The 15,581-nt window shown below is 31.3% G+C and overlaps 1 protein-coding gene across 1 annotated transcript in view; it reads left to right on the top strand.

Annotated features, from left to right (window-relative positions):
* Positions 1–15,112: 15,112 nt before the first annotated feature.
* LOC119666184 overlaps positions 15,113–15,581 on the top strand; it is a gene marked incomplete at its 3' end in the record, with an annotated part of 34,233 nt that continues 33,764 nt past the window's right edge. The window contains 1 exon segment of the mRNA XM_038075467.1: positions 15,113–15,477.

The raw sequence follows: 15,581 nt of genomic DNA, 5'->3' as shown, positions 1-15,581 counted from the left end.
ATAGAAGCGGCTTGATTTATCTGGGGAAATTGTTCATTGGTAGGCGAACGTGGCGAGGTCTTAGGTCTATTGGTAATTTTATTTTTCAAGTGTTTGTAGGCGGGGTATCCTCAATAGTTTGTTGTGTGAGTGCCTTGGTAGTTGTTGCATTTAATAAAAACATTATTTTCATTTTTAGCTGGGCAATTGGACGAAGCATGCAACTCACCACAAATCAAATAGACCGAGCGTAGGGAGCAATAGCTTTTGGTGTGTTCGTATTCAAGGCAGTTATTACATTGAACTATGTGTGCACGTTTGTGAAGACCTTCAATGGTTACTTTTCTGTGCAAAAAATAGTAAAGTTCATATACTAGGTGAATTTTACTTTTTCCACATTTGTTGCTTTCTCGTCCTAGTTCAATTTTAAAGAGAGGCTGTGGTGAATTTTGTTTTTGTTTATTATATTGTAAATGTTTTTGACTGTAAAACCGGCTAAATGTAAAGCTTCTTTGATTTCTTCTGTTCTTACATTAGATTTGACGCCTTTTAAAACAACAACAACCCCTTCACTGCTTTTAAGGTGGTATGTGCAAAAGTGTTTCTTATTCTTTTTGAGTAGAGCTGTTGCGATACGAAAATCATTTTCGGCATACACTTGTATTTTTGTGTCATCTATGTTGGCTTTCTTGAGGGGGACTTCGTGGAAATTTTTATTTTCAATAGCACATACGAGAAGGAAGCAACCGAGTTGCTATTTTTTTCGCGCAGATATATTGAAGGTGTTTTTGGACTTTTTGGCTTCACTGGTTCCGGTATTAGAGGTTTCTTCACCATTATTAAGTAGGGAAAATCGGTTTTGGGTGACGGATATGGTCAAGTTATTAAACTTTTTTGGTTTATTCAACTGTTGAGATTTTGGAGACCCAGCTTTCGCGTTTTATTAACAACTATAATGTATGCCGGTCTATCCCGGTCTATCCCGGTCTTTATGAACGAACCAGCAAACTTTTCTTCGTTTGCTGCCTTTTTTATTCTTTTCGGCACTTAGATCAGTGGGTTCGTAAGTTTGTTGTGATAACGCATTCGTTGTTCTTGTCGTTGTTGATGGCGTAGCAGTGATTGGATTTTGTTTTGCCGATAAGATATTAATTAATGTTGTTAGTATCGTCTGATAGACTACAGTGGTTGGAGTAAACGGTGCAGTCAACAATGTTTGTGAGCCTATTTTTTATTTTTTTTTTTTTATAATTACTTCGTAATTTTTAATTTTTATCATCACTTACTGATTTGCTACGTATACGGGGATGAAATCGGTGTAGACTCATGTACTAATTTATGTACAAGCGTATGTACAATCAACACTAATAATTATTGTTTAGCGTCTCTTTCGCTTATATTATATTTGCTTTGCTTTGAAATAAAACACAGCACAATCGCACGCAATTTACTTGAATGTCCGATCGGTTTGAAAGTTGAACTTCAACTAAACTGAAACAAACAAGCGCCGTCGGATTATTCTCCATCTACATCAAGATAATACTAGTGCTTACACATGTCGTCTAACAGCCGACGAATTTGAATATTCAAAAAATCGAATTGATGAGTCATCCGCCTGAGATGCGTGTAGTTCTGGTTTGACACCCAATGACTTCTTCTTGTTCCTGAACGTCACAAAAAAATTGCGTGGACAACGATTTTTATCGGCGGAAACAACAACCAAGCCGTTGTTACATTTAAAAAGCATGTTTTGGAGGTGTCTGAAGAACATTAGAAGACATGTTTTGACAAATGGTTCGAACACATGCAAAAATGTGTTTATCATAAAGCATTATTAGGTTAAAAATATAAAGCATGTTTTATGTTTTATTCTACAAATCGTAATACCTATTTAAACCAAACCTATTTAGAAACTTTTATTTGTTGTACTGAACTTGTTTCCTTAGTATTAAAAACGATTAAGGATACACATATGTTATATATATTGAAAAGATTAGTAATGAAAATATGTGAATCATACAAATAACAATGAAGGATTTAGAAATAACACTTACAATTAATGAATTTCTGTTTGATAGAAATAGACTTAATTAATAAATAATTAATAAGTCAAAAATAATAAATCAAAAGTCTCCGATCCAATATAATAGCATTGATCCTACCACATTCATACATTTTTCTTAATTTGATTGTACTTTAACACTCCAAATAACAAGTAGAATCGCCATATTTTAAGAGTCGAAGTTACCCAGAATTTTTTTTTCTCTTTATGAAATCAACATATATGTACATATATTATACATAATAATAAATAAGTTCTAAGTGGGTAGGGAGATTTTGGCACAAATTTATAGATGAGAGGTCATAATTAAATTAAACGCTAACAAATGAAAAAACTTATTTTTACTAGCAATGTAAATATTATAGAATTTAAAAAATAAATGAAAATGAAAATGTAAATAAATAAAATATTGAAAACACAATCAATTTAAAACATTTTAAATTTAGAATGGAGACGCCATTGTTCTATCACAATGAAAAGTAGAGAAAGTGTTGTCTATCCAGCCGACACCAAAAAATAATTTTTCGTCTATGTATGCATTTGCCCTAATATTAGAGTTTTCTTCTATATAGTTTGAAAAATAAAAGTGGTGCTGAAGCTAGTCAGCATGAGCCAGATCTTGACAATATAAAGATCAGACATGAAGAAAGAAATCAAAATGAAAGGAATTTCCTGGAAATGCTATCAATACTGAAATTCCGAATTGCAAAAGTAGTCTCTTATGTTATAATAAATCTGATGCGAACAACTGTGCTCAGATCTATAGAAATATTATAAACAAATAACGCAGGATTTTGTTTATGTATTTTATAATTCGTATTCTTTTTTTGTTTTTGTTGTTTTTTGTTGTTATTATTATTATTGTATTTATTATTTTTCTTTGTTGCTTCGTTTTTTGTGATACATACTAAAATTTAGTTATATTAGGTATATTAATATTCTATAGTACCCTGATATTATATTGGCGAAATATCGGTTTAAATAAAATTGTTTAAAAACAAAAACAATTTTTTATAAAGGTGTATTATTTACACCGGGCTAATTAACCAATTAGCCCGGTCATTGAATAATTGAATAATAAGTTTGACTGTTTATGTGTTTGATAGACATGTTTTTCCCATTGAGGGCAGACTTTCAGAGTTCATGATTCTTCAACAGAAACAAAATCCATGTCTTTTTTTTCTACGTTTTTGTCTTTATATTGATTATCACGATATATTGCAGTTTTAAATTGTTGTGTTGTCTCTCTCTCGCTTTAGAACAATTTGAATCAAAAATGGGGAATAAAACTAAGTCAGATGCAAATTTTTCATTTTTCACGTTTTTTAAGAATTTAATTGAAACTAGTTTCTCTTTTGAATCACTTTTTGTATCAAAATAGTATTTTCAAAGACACTGGTAAGTTTTTGCTTCAAAATTGTAAATATGAAAACATATACACTATCTAAAAAATACGGAAGAGTTTAGAGTATGCTAAATTTTAGCTACTGAGGTTATTTTCATTCTTAAAGTGGAAAGGGTACATATTTCAATGAGATATGAGTGCGTTCACCGGTAAATTTGAAATGAAAACCGGGTTATAGGGACATTTCTGGTAACTGTATGGCAGACAAATTGCTCAGACCATCGGTACAGAACTAAAGATAACATGAATTCCAAGAGATGTGGACGTTTCTTTAGTTTCAGTTAAATTGACTGCGTTCACAGAATATTTCAATATAAATATTCAAAGATGGCTTGAGGAGTATAAATTTTAAGTCCCACGTGGGCATAGTGAGGTCCCACTGAAAGGCATGGTGAGGCCCCATAAAAAAATGTCAATTTTTTAAAAAGGGCTTACTTATAATAAGTGCTAATCATATCCGAATATCATTGCGAATCGAACTCCAAAGTCCAACCGAATTACACTTTAGATTGAAATTCCGACATATCAATATATCTGTCAACTTCCTATTAACACAACTCAGCTTCTGGCTCATCTACAGAAATAAACCCTCATCATTTTCGAAAGCAAACAGCACAAAACAAAACCTTAGATCCACTAGTTCCGTGGGATTCGCAAGAAAGTTCCGCTTGAAAAGTTCTGCAATTTACTCTATTTGTTAAAAAAATAACAGAAATATGCAGGAGAATAGAAATGAAGTGTCTCAGTTCTCAGGTCTCAGTACGTTATTAGAAGATGCAGTCCCAGAAGCGGATATGAAAACATGAGAAGTGAAGGCGAAAACATGATGCGGCGCAAATGTAATGCTACGAAAACCCTTGTGATATTATTCCACTAACCATGTGTACTGTCACTTGATGTAGCCCATCAAACAGAACTATAAGGATTAAATTTGTTGCTGTTGGAATCTATTTATTTTATTTTAATACATTTAAATACATGTATACACTGTTTTTAAATCAGTTGTTTCTCAGTTCATACTAGTTATGCATGTGTTATGCATATTATAAAGGCTTTAATATGCTCTAGTGATTGTTATTCGAATATCACCGGATTTGTTTGAAATTTTTTTTACAGCGTTACAAACACCAATATGTGAAACTACAGGACTTGTTTAATGCTGCAAAAGGACAGATTGTGCATCCGTTTTTATCGCACAGCTTTAAATTTATTTTGACCCTTAATAAAATTAACATAAACACATTTTTTCTCTCAAATCTGAAAGCAGCATATATTAAAACATCCTTTCCTCTATAATCCTTTACCTTGCATTGAAATTCACCAGGTGCTGCTGAATGCAAGCGAGGACGAACTTGGGCGCTAAAGGACACGTTAAATCTATCGTTAAAAGTATTTAAATAAAAGAGCTTCATAAAACTAAACTGATTGAAAATAAATTAAATGGAAGTACGTGAAATAAGTCGTATTTCTGCTCAATTTTAAAGGGCTAAGCATCATTTTGCTATAAATATTGCGGCATTGAAAAGGGTTTTTTCTTATTTTAAGAAAAGGAAGAGAAGTCTCATATACAAAATGTTCCAGTTCATAGTGCTAAACCTGAAATAATATTAAGAAAGTTGATCCTTTTCCGCACCAAAAGGATTGAATAAAGCCTTTAGGAATTGTTTTTTGTCCCAAAAAAATTCATTGAATTTATTTTAACTTTAAACAATCTGTATCCAGAGGACGCTTATATTATTTACTCCAACATACAAGTAAATGTATGTAATATATATTGTATATTTATTATTATAAATAGTTATTCAGTTCATGTTCCTGATTTGGCAAAACTACTTCAATGACATATATCAAATAGAACTGCTATCCAAGTTATGTGTTTTGATTTAATTTTGGTATAATAATTTTACAACACGGATCGGTAAAAACCGCTGAAAAAGCTAAAATTGTGAAACCTACTCCATAGGTGTGATTATGTAACAGAGATGAGGCACATTTTGCACTTGACGAATATATTTGCAAACAAAATTGTCACAAAAACACAACCCATCAATTCTGATCACTATAGTCGTATGACTAGAGCCTAAGATGTGGTCTTGGAAGATAAGTAATATTTACAGAACGTCCTCTTTCGATTTTTTTACGCGTGTGAGTTTCTAAACTTATGCATTTTATGACTGCTAAAGTCTAATTCGCAACACTTTTAACATTTTGAAAACGAACATCCCTAAAGATTTGGCCCGAAAATTATTAATAATCACTTCTAAACCATATAGTACTGTACGATGTTCCATGGAGAATATTTGAGAAATGTGTTTCACATCTAACGCCAGGGTTCAAAAAATATATTTATTATTTGAAACTGATCGAAATTCCAATCATGTTTGCTTTCGGAACTGCAAAATGCATGGCCCAATGCATGCAGTTCATATTATACGTATTTGTTATATAAATTTATATATGTTTATCTTCATGATAAGTTTGATATATATTTGGGAACAAATGTAATATTTTGACCTTTTTTAATACCATCCGAACTCCTAACAATAACATTGTAAATGACTTAAAAGATTTTTAGCAGATGTATGAACCTTTGACAACGGTGTAATTACATAATTTGTATTTTTATATCCACTTTCTTCAAAATTGAACATATTTTCGAATTCATTTGTTGACCCAGTTCCCCTTGCAATAACAGCTTTTACTAAGGAGTATTTTTGTATTGCGAAATAAATTCATTTTTTAATTAAGAGTTATTTTTGGATACAATGGTAACAATACGGGGGACTGCACTGTTTTATATTCTAAACAAATCTCGTACTCATCACTGCATACAACCGGGAGCATTTTCTCAAGTAATAAAGGATTGTTTCTGATAACTAAACCTATAATTTAAACTTGCACTATTATATATTTAAAAAAAAATTACATTTCGTTTGGTGCTTTGAATGACATTTGGTAGATTGAATGACACAAAAAGTTATTGGTAGGATTATATATTGGATATGAATTTATATAATTCATATCCAATACACGAAGAAAGCGGCGCATTGATCATATATTTCAAATTTTTATAGCTCCAGTTCTTCAGAAGAATCTGGTCCAAAAAACCATAAAAATGTGTTGACTTTGAGTTAACAATTGAAAACGACTTGAGTGAGTTGAACTTCAACTGAATACAATTTCAGGTTATTGTGAGGAATGGTCAATCACATTATATGTGCGCATACGAAGAACTGAAATGAATTAAATAATTATTTAATACTATTTTCGGTAAGATTTGCACAGTCTGAATATTTTCCAATTCAAATATATGATGGAAAGCAGTTTATATGTATATTTGGAATGTATGCAATACCATAACTTATAGTCAATTGGCAAATCTCTTTGGAGTATCTGGATCAGTGGAATGATCCTCAGTCCGGCGTGTAACTGCGTTCCTAATTTTAGTAAGTCATGAATACATTATGCATTAGATGTAATAAAGAAACTTTGGGAAAAGCAAAATATACCAGGGATAATTGGAGCAATAGATTGCACGCATATCTCAATCAAAGAATCAAAACATCATGCAGAAGATTATTACAATTGCAAGCAATGCCTCAACATAATTCTTCCAGCTGTTGATGAAAACAAAAAGTTCTTAAATATCTGTTGCAGTGAGCCTGGTTCTTTGCATGACTAGCGAGTTCTAAGGCGATCTGATTTGTACACCAGGGTAATGTCAAATGAAGATGAATTATTTCCCAATTCTTCTTTTTTAATTAGAGATTCGGCCTGTCCTATACGAACTGGCTTGTGCCACCTTATAAGGACTACGAAAAATTTGGATAACAATCAAAAAAAATTTAATGAGAAGCATTCGTTTACTCGGATTGATTATAGCAGAGAATGTGTTTGAGAATAGCAAAGTTTACCGAACAAAGCAATTTTGGTGCAATTACAAATGTAATCGTCAGTCTATGCGTTTTGCACAACATTTGTTTAAATATAAAAGATTTGATGAAGAAATATGGTACATATTTTGAAGTACTAACAATACACACTATAGCCCCATTAATCCCATCTAATAATTACAGATACATTTTGACACTTCAATGTGAATTAACCAAATTCGTAGAAGCGATCCCTTTAGAAACCAAAGACGCCGTCAACGTTGCGGAAGCAATTGTAGAGAAATTCATACTGAAGTACGGTTGTTTTAGAAAAATGAAATCTGACAGGGGTGCAGAATTCACAAATGAACTTCTCAAAAACATTTGTTAATTGTTAAAGATAGAAAAAGTAACATCAACACCATTTCACCATGAGACATTAGGGACAGTTGAAAGAAACCACAGAGTTCTGAATGACTACTTAATGACCATGAAAGCAATAAACAATTGGATCAAAATTAATAATAAAATTAAAATTGGTTCAAGAAAAAGCAAAAAGAAAAATTAATAAATGCCAAACATTTAATGAAAGAAAAATAAAAAAACACGAGTAAAGCTGATTTTAGAATAAATGATATTGCATATATACATATATGTCAAAAAAGGCAACAGAAAGAAATTAGATAACCCATATAAAGGCCCATATAAAGTTGTATCACAACAAGGTACAAACAGTACATTATTAACGAATGAAAAACTTGTTGAACTGCACAACAATAATAATTTAATAAAATACAGAAGTAGCAAAAAATAAATTTTGTAATAAAAATATCATATTAACCCATTGCCTGACAATGTTGCGAAAACGCAACAATTTTAACGCTATGTTTGGATATTTGTTAAAATTTATTTAAAAGGTTTTTGTGGATATAGTTATTTTTGTACAATAGGACTATGATTTACCTACAATATATACAATACAATGGAAGATTTTGCAGAGCCGTCTTTGTGTTATTTTAAATTTATTCGACTTTTGCTTATTTTTATGCCTGTGTTGTATAAATGGAGAAAATTTGTTTTAATTTTTTACCTAAATCTTAACTACAATAGTGTATTCTAGCGAATCTATATAAATTGTAAGCTATTTGGTGATATATGTACTAGTGCTGTTCATATTCGAATTTACGAAGTATTCGAAGACTTCGAATATTCGAATAGTAAACGAAGTCTTCGAAGTTGGAAAAAACTTCGAAGTTTTTGTGAATTTTTGTTCTCGATAAACCCGACAAACGTTGTTTTGCCTTATAAATTATTTCTAGTTTCTAGATAAATTCTAGTGTAGACAAAAAGTAACTTACTTATTATAAGTGTGTAAGTATGTGGTATATGCATGAAATAGGCATGGAGCGCTATGAACGAAAAGAAAAATAAAAATAACAAACGCCTAACAATATTATTTTTAAGTTATTATAGTTTATTTAAAGAGGTTTTCGAACAGAAGTGAAACAACAACAAAAATTTATTTTTTAAATTATTTTAATTAATTGAATTTTTGGCTGACCATACAGCTGTTTCGAGTATTGCCAAATACTCACCATCAGTGGTCTTGGAAATAATTCTTGTATTTAATTATTCGTAAATAATTATTTTTGAGACTGCAAGTACCAGGAATCGAACTCGGGTCCTGCCAAATGTGAAGCTCAGAATCAGCGCACCTTAACCAACTGATCCAAAGCCGTACTTGACTTTTTTTGTTCGCATATTTTTCTGGAGTTTTGTTACTATTACTATGAAAGTTTTTATTAACAATTTTACTTGCTGTGTTTATATTAGAACGAAATCATAAACCAGCTGTAGAATAATTGAATTAATTAATTAATTATATTTTTTATTTTTAATTGTTAAATTTCAATACTATTCTTTTCGTAGAGGCATTATTTGTTGCATGATTTGTTCTTTCTTATGTATAGAACCTAATCTAGGAACGTAATGCTGAGAAAGTCATGCTAATGTTACTCCACTAGTCGCACGGGCGAGACCAATATTTTGTGAATATAAGTTGTAATTTAACGTCAAATTTTCCAGACGAAAGTGACTATTATATTTTAATAGAAACTTATTATATTTCATAAAGAGGTTTTTCGAACAGTAGTGGAATACAACAACAAAAATTTTATTTTTTATATTATTTTAATTAATTGAATTTATGGCTCACCATACAGCTGTTTCGAGTATTGCCAAATACCCATCTTCATTGGTCTTGGAAATAATTCTATTTACTTATTCGTAAATAATTATTTTTGAAACTGCAAGTACCAGGAATCGAACTCGGTCCTGCCAAATGTGAAGCTCAGAATCAGCGCCACCTTAACCACCTTATGTGTTAGCTCACCTTAGTTTATTTATTAAATTATTAATTTAAAATCAATAGATTTGTATGATACCAAGTTCCCTGGCAACAACTGTTGTATCTTCAAATTTAAATTGTCTTGGATTGACTGTAAATAATAATAATGATAATGGGCCAGTAACATTAACCAACAACAGTCGAAGATAAAAGCACTCAGTGTGTCTTGGATTAACTGTAAATAAGCGTTCGATTTAAATAAATTGAGACATGCTACAACTGGTGAAACTTGCTTGCGGGGCATCCATTTTTTTGTTTGAGCCCATGTGAAATAGCGTGGTACTTGTGAATAGAGTAATGTTCTTGCAAAGGCACCAAAATCATCCGTACTATTACACAATTCAAAAAATGCAGTGAGTGTAGATTTAGGTGGATTTGTACCACGATTAATCACTGTCTCGTTCGTGAAAAATACACACTGACCGTTTTCAAGATGGATGGCTAACTGAACAGCTGCTGGATCCCGTTCATGAATTAGAAAACCGAAGATACGCCAAGCAGCTTCATTGGAGCTGATATACCGACCAGTTTGGTAGAGCGTAATTTCCCCGTTTTTGTTCATTGGAGGAGCATTTACATTAGTATTTTCTACTCTAAACACAGCCATATCACTGCCTTTCTGGACATACTTATATATTTGATGCTCTTCACAGAACTGCAAAGCTCAACATTTATATGAGCATTGTATGTCTTGCTTAGCAGAGGCGAATACGGCACCACCCGCCATTGTCCCCAAGTAACGGGATTTCTTCGACGATATATTAGATATCCGTCGGTATTTGTTATATTTGTTGTATTTGTTAGTGAAATCTTTAGAAAAATTTTTAGTACATTTTCCATCTGCCATGCAAGGCGAAGACGAAGAAACGAAGTGGATGTAAATGCTCGATGTACTTGTTGGCGTAGTTACATAAAATATTAAGAAAAAAATTTTTCTTTTTCAAAAATTTAAACAAAATTTATGTGGTGGGTTCAAATTCCGAAGTAAAATAATCGGTGATTCAGTCGTAAAATGTGTGGTGGCATGCCTGGCAAATCCAGTGAGTTTAAAAACTCTGCTGGATAGTTTACAACTTCGTTGGTATCACAAACTGTATCGATCGATTTGTATGATATTAAGTCGCCTGGCAATGTCTGTTTTATCTTGAAGTTTAATTCATCAACGTCCACGTTTTTTTGCTGCTAATTTCTCTTTCTGCCAGCCACCCATGATTTATGTATTGTATGTGTACATCTGGAAATACGCGGTCAATGAGAGCATTTTGGGAATCAACGATAGTGCGGAAATTAGGGGGCAGTTTTATGAATTCGGTATTTTCATAGACATTCATAGATTTTCATAGACTTTTCATATCATAGCAAGTTTTCTTATTCAAAAATGTAAAAAAATGTATGTCAAAAAAATAAAAAAATTTTTGTTAAAGCAATAAAGATATTTTTGCTGGATAGGGACACCCTAATCACTTTAGCGGTATGAAAAATAGATAGTAGCCGATTCCAGACCTCTGAATACGGATTAAATTTGGTAAAAATTGGTAAAGCCGTTTCGGAGGAGTACGGTATAACATTTTGACGACGTTAATTTTATATATTATAATACATATTTAATAATAAAATAAATTTTATGTAATAAAATAAAACAAAAAAAACATGTTTTTAAATTTCTGCATAGAATACCAAAAAAAAAAAACATAAAACCGTACAAACGAAGCAAATGCTTTCATCCCTCAAATAATTTGTGTGATGCACGTTTGTTTGCATTTTGCGCTCTCACTTCACCTTTTGCTTACGAAGTCTTCGAAGTTTTTCACTACATTTAAACTTCGAAGACTTCGAGAACAAAAATTCACAAAAACTTCGAAGTTTTTTCCAACTTCGAAGACTTCGTTGAAATGCGAATATTCGAATAATCGAAGAACTTCGAATTTTTAAAAACTTCGAATAATGTGAACAGCACTAATATGTACGTTACACAAACTCTCAAAGTCAGGTGTTGCGAAAACGCAACAATGTCAAGAAACGAGTACTAAAGTTTTTTCCCGGTAAGAAAACTATTGCTTGCAACAGGTAGTCTCAATTGATTTTTTAGCGTAATAGCAATTAAATAATAAGCTTGCTCCAACTTATCACAAAAAATATTCCCATGTTTGAAAATATTTAATGTTATCTTATGAATTTTTATGGTATTTCAGTATAATTTTATAATTTTTCTTAGAAACTATACAATGTTGGTGTATAAATATAAATTATTGAATAAATACACTAAGACTTCTAATACAATCATAAGATTCAAATTAACATTTCTAGTGTCAATTTAATATGTGTGATATTAAAGATATTTTAATGGGACCTAATGATATTGATTCCCCTGATAGTACACGCATTACTATCTTGCCTCCGCCCAATGTCGATAACCAGAGTGATGCGAAGGAATTAGATGACATGTTGATGGAGGATGGAGAACAACTACCAAATGAAGTAACAGGTGAATTAAAAATGGTTTTCAATTATACAGCCGATTAAGTTGAAACTAAGATATCAAAAAAAAAAACAAAGAAGAAAAACTAACGTGGTCCAAAATTTGTAAATATAAATGTAAATATAAAGGACATATCTAAGCAGCTACGAGGAACAAGTGATGATCGATGGAATGACAATTCTGTAGTTACAGTAGCATCAAACCACATCGCAACTCTTCCTATGCAAACTACCAGACACTTTATTAGAAAAGAGAAGAAATTGGCTAATATCAGCATGCCAAACATTATAAACCATTATAATAAAACAACGGGTGGCGTTGATCTCCTTGACAATGCTATAAACAATTATCGAATACGGATTTGAGGGAAAAATGGTACTGGCCTCTTATAACTAATGGACTTGATGCAGCGATGGTTAAAGCATGGAAACTCCATTGCATTTTTCAAAAAAATGTTAAAAAAGGCAATTATATCACGTGTAGAAGTAACAGAGTATTTGCTACTAACTGAGGATCAAACACCCAAAAATTCCAACATCATCAAGATACGACAATGTTGATCATACAGTATCCCAAACACCTGACAGACAGAGGTGTAAATTCTGTCGCAGGCAAATCATATATATCTGTACCAAATAAAATGTGGCTTTGCATCCTAAGTGTTTTAAAAATTATCATAACAAATAAATTAAATGTTCAAAAAATACAAAAAAATAAAAAATTAATAAAATTAAAAACACAAAAACTTTTTGGTAAGTGAACCTTTATTCTGACAATATTGCGAAAACTCAACAGTGGGTGCAGCCTAAACTGAGCGGGTTAGCCAAAAAAAAAATTTTTTTTCTTGATTAGGAGTACATAAGTGCACAAGTAAAACGGGTTCAAGAAATGCCGCCTCCTTCTAGTAGCGTCAGATAATGGGTTAAGTAAGAATTATACAAATACTACATATTCAAAATATTAAATATTAATATCATATTTTACTAGATAAGAATACAAAAATTAAATAATAATTACATTCATAGCAAAACTGTATTAGTGTGAAAAATAAGTTCAAGTAATATAAAAAAAAATATATATATATATAAAATGATTAATTTTAGGACTACAAAATATGAAAAATTAAACCAATACTATAAATCACTTGTAATTACATAAAATCTTTGTAGTGCAAATTACTTACATATTTATTTCAACTAATTTACACTTCTCTTGAGGGATAGGGTGTAGTACCTATGACCTACGTCAATGCCAAATGTGACAAGCCACTGTTCATTCAGACAAAATAAATGTGTCATAAATTATAAGATGCACTTTTGTCGGTTTGACACTTTGACTTTGATGCATTTGTAACATAAGACATGATAAGCATGTGTGGTCATTGCACTATTCCAACCCAAATTCCAAAAAGTACATTTAACTTTTAGAAAATAGTACATGACGTATAATTGTAATAAGTTAGAAGAGTATCCATTTATGAAATATATGTAATTGTGAAATTAATATAATTTATGGGAGTAACCAATGCATTGATTGATTACTCAACTTAAATAGAAGTAAATAATAATTGTTTAGTAAATACGTTAGAATAAGTATAAAAACTCAAGATTATTAACAATTAAAGCAGATTCATTCAAAAATCGATTCAAAAATCGTCTTTTAATTGTGAATCGTTTTCTATGCGGCATTTCGATGCTAAAAAGGAAAAATCGGCTGAAGAGCTCAGAAATACTTATAATCTCAAAGTTACGTCGATTTCTCGATTTGGTTGGATAGGCTATCTTCATATCCTTTTTAGAAACAAAACTCATAGCAAGTCAATCTTACTACAAACACAACATGGCGATCCTACCACCCTAACATAACAAAATTCACGAAGTAAACAATAGTACAAAAGAACATGAAGAGGAATCGGATCATTTGACAGATTACGAAATAAATCAATTAATAGATAGACGACAAAATGTTTTTAATTATTTAATGAGGGTAAGTATTATATAATTTGTTAATGATGAAATTGGTGGTGGTGAAGATAGTTGTTGCGGTATAGATGGTGACGACTCAGCAACAGTCATAGGCGGTAGTAAGGAAGATGAAGATATAGAAATTGGTTTAGAAATTGCATCCACTTGTATAAGTGCTTGAAGTCGAGTACCATGTTTACTCTTTCAAATCCAACATTTAGGATGTGAGCGTTTCTCATTTTTGGGGAGTCTCCAAAAATCTCATCCTCCATGTATGGTGGAAAACATGGGCTAGTGCCAGTTCTTTTATTGTTGTCAATATATACTTTTGGAAAAGTCCGCATTTTGCCCTCTAGGCATAGACGCGTTCATTCTTGATCCTAAAAAAGGAAAAACATAAGTTTTGTTTCGTGATTATATATTGCATATTTAACTTGCAGTAATATTTAGAGAGAGCATGTCTTCTAAAACATTGCCGTATAGAGCGCATTCGATATATGTATGTGGTGAATGATGCGTATTATTAGTTCACATAGATTTCTAAATGATCAGTAGCGAAAATTCCGTTTATGGGGATGAGTGCATGCGCATTTGTTGTGTAGAAATTTTATATAAATAATTTTATAATAAGTCTTATTTTAAATTAAAAATTTTCCCTGCATAAATAACATTTTTTTTTGAAAAGGAGTTTTCCGGAAAAGTGCCGTGTGGTTAACCACACGCTGGGACCCATAGCACATTTTTCTCTCTTCGATTGTACAAACATTTTTATGTGTTTTGTTCTCAAATATGGTATTTAGTTACTTTTATGGTGAAGTAAGTATAATTGCAAGTTGTATAAAGTAAAAGTTAGTATAAAAATCAATGTTTCATTATTTTCAAATATTCATTAATCAAAAAATATATTTGAATTAATACATATGTATTCTATTATGTGAAAAGAAATAAGCTTACTTGCGTCATTGCCTACGATCAATGTAATATTGTATATTTTCATGAAAAATTTTGGTGTACAACCAAACTTTTTTTTCTCTGCTATAACGTTGCACATTTACTATGGGTTCAACGGAATGATACAGTATGTTGCAATGGATATTCACAATGGACTTGATGCAGCGATGGTTAACGCTTGGAAACTCCATTGCATTTTTCGAAAAAATATTGAAAAAAAGGCAATTATATTACAAGCTGACTTCCGTGTAGAAGTAACAGAGTATTTGCTACTAACTGAGGATCGGAAGCATTTTCGACACCCAAACATGCCAACAACTTTTGTTACTTTTTTGATCTATAAAAGTAACAAATATAGGTAATTAAAAATTTAATTAATTTTAAGTTTATTTACTTTCTATCTGATTATGTATGTTGTTTAATCAGATCTTTTAAGAATTTGTGATTTTCGTTTATTTTCCT

This window comes from Teleopsis dalmanni, chromosome 1, assembly GCF_002237135.1.
Source record: "Teleopsis dalmanni isolate 2A chromosome 1, ASM223713v2, whole genome shotgun sequence".
In the NCBI taxonomy this organism is placed as follows: domain Eukaryota; kingdom Metazoa; phylum Arthropoda; class Insecta; order Diptera; family Diopsidae; genus Teleopsis; species Teleopsis dalmanni.
This window is presented reverse-complemented; position numbering and strand designations above follow the sequence as displayed.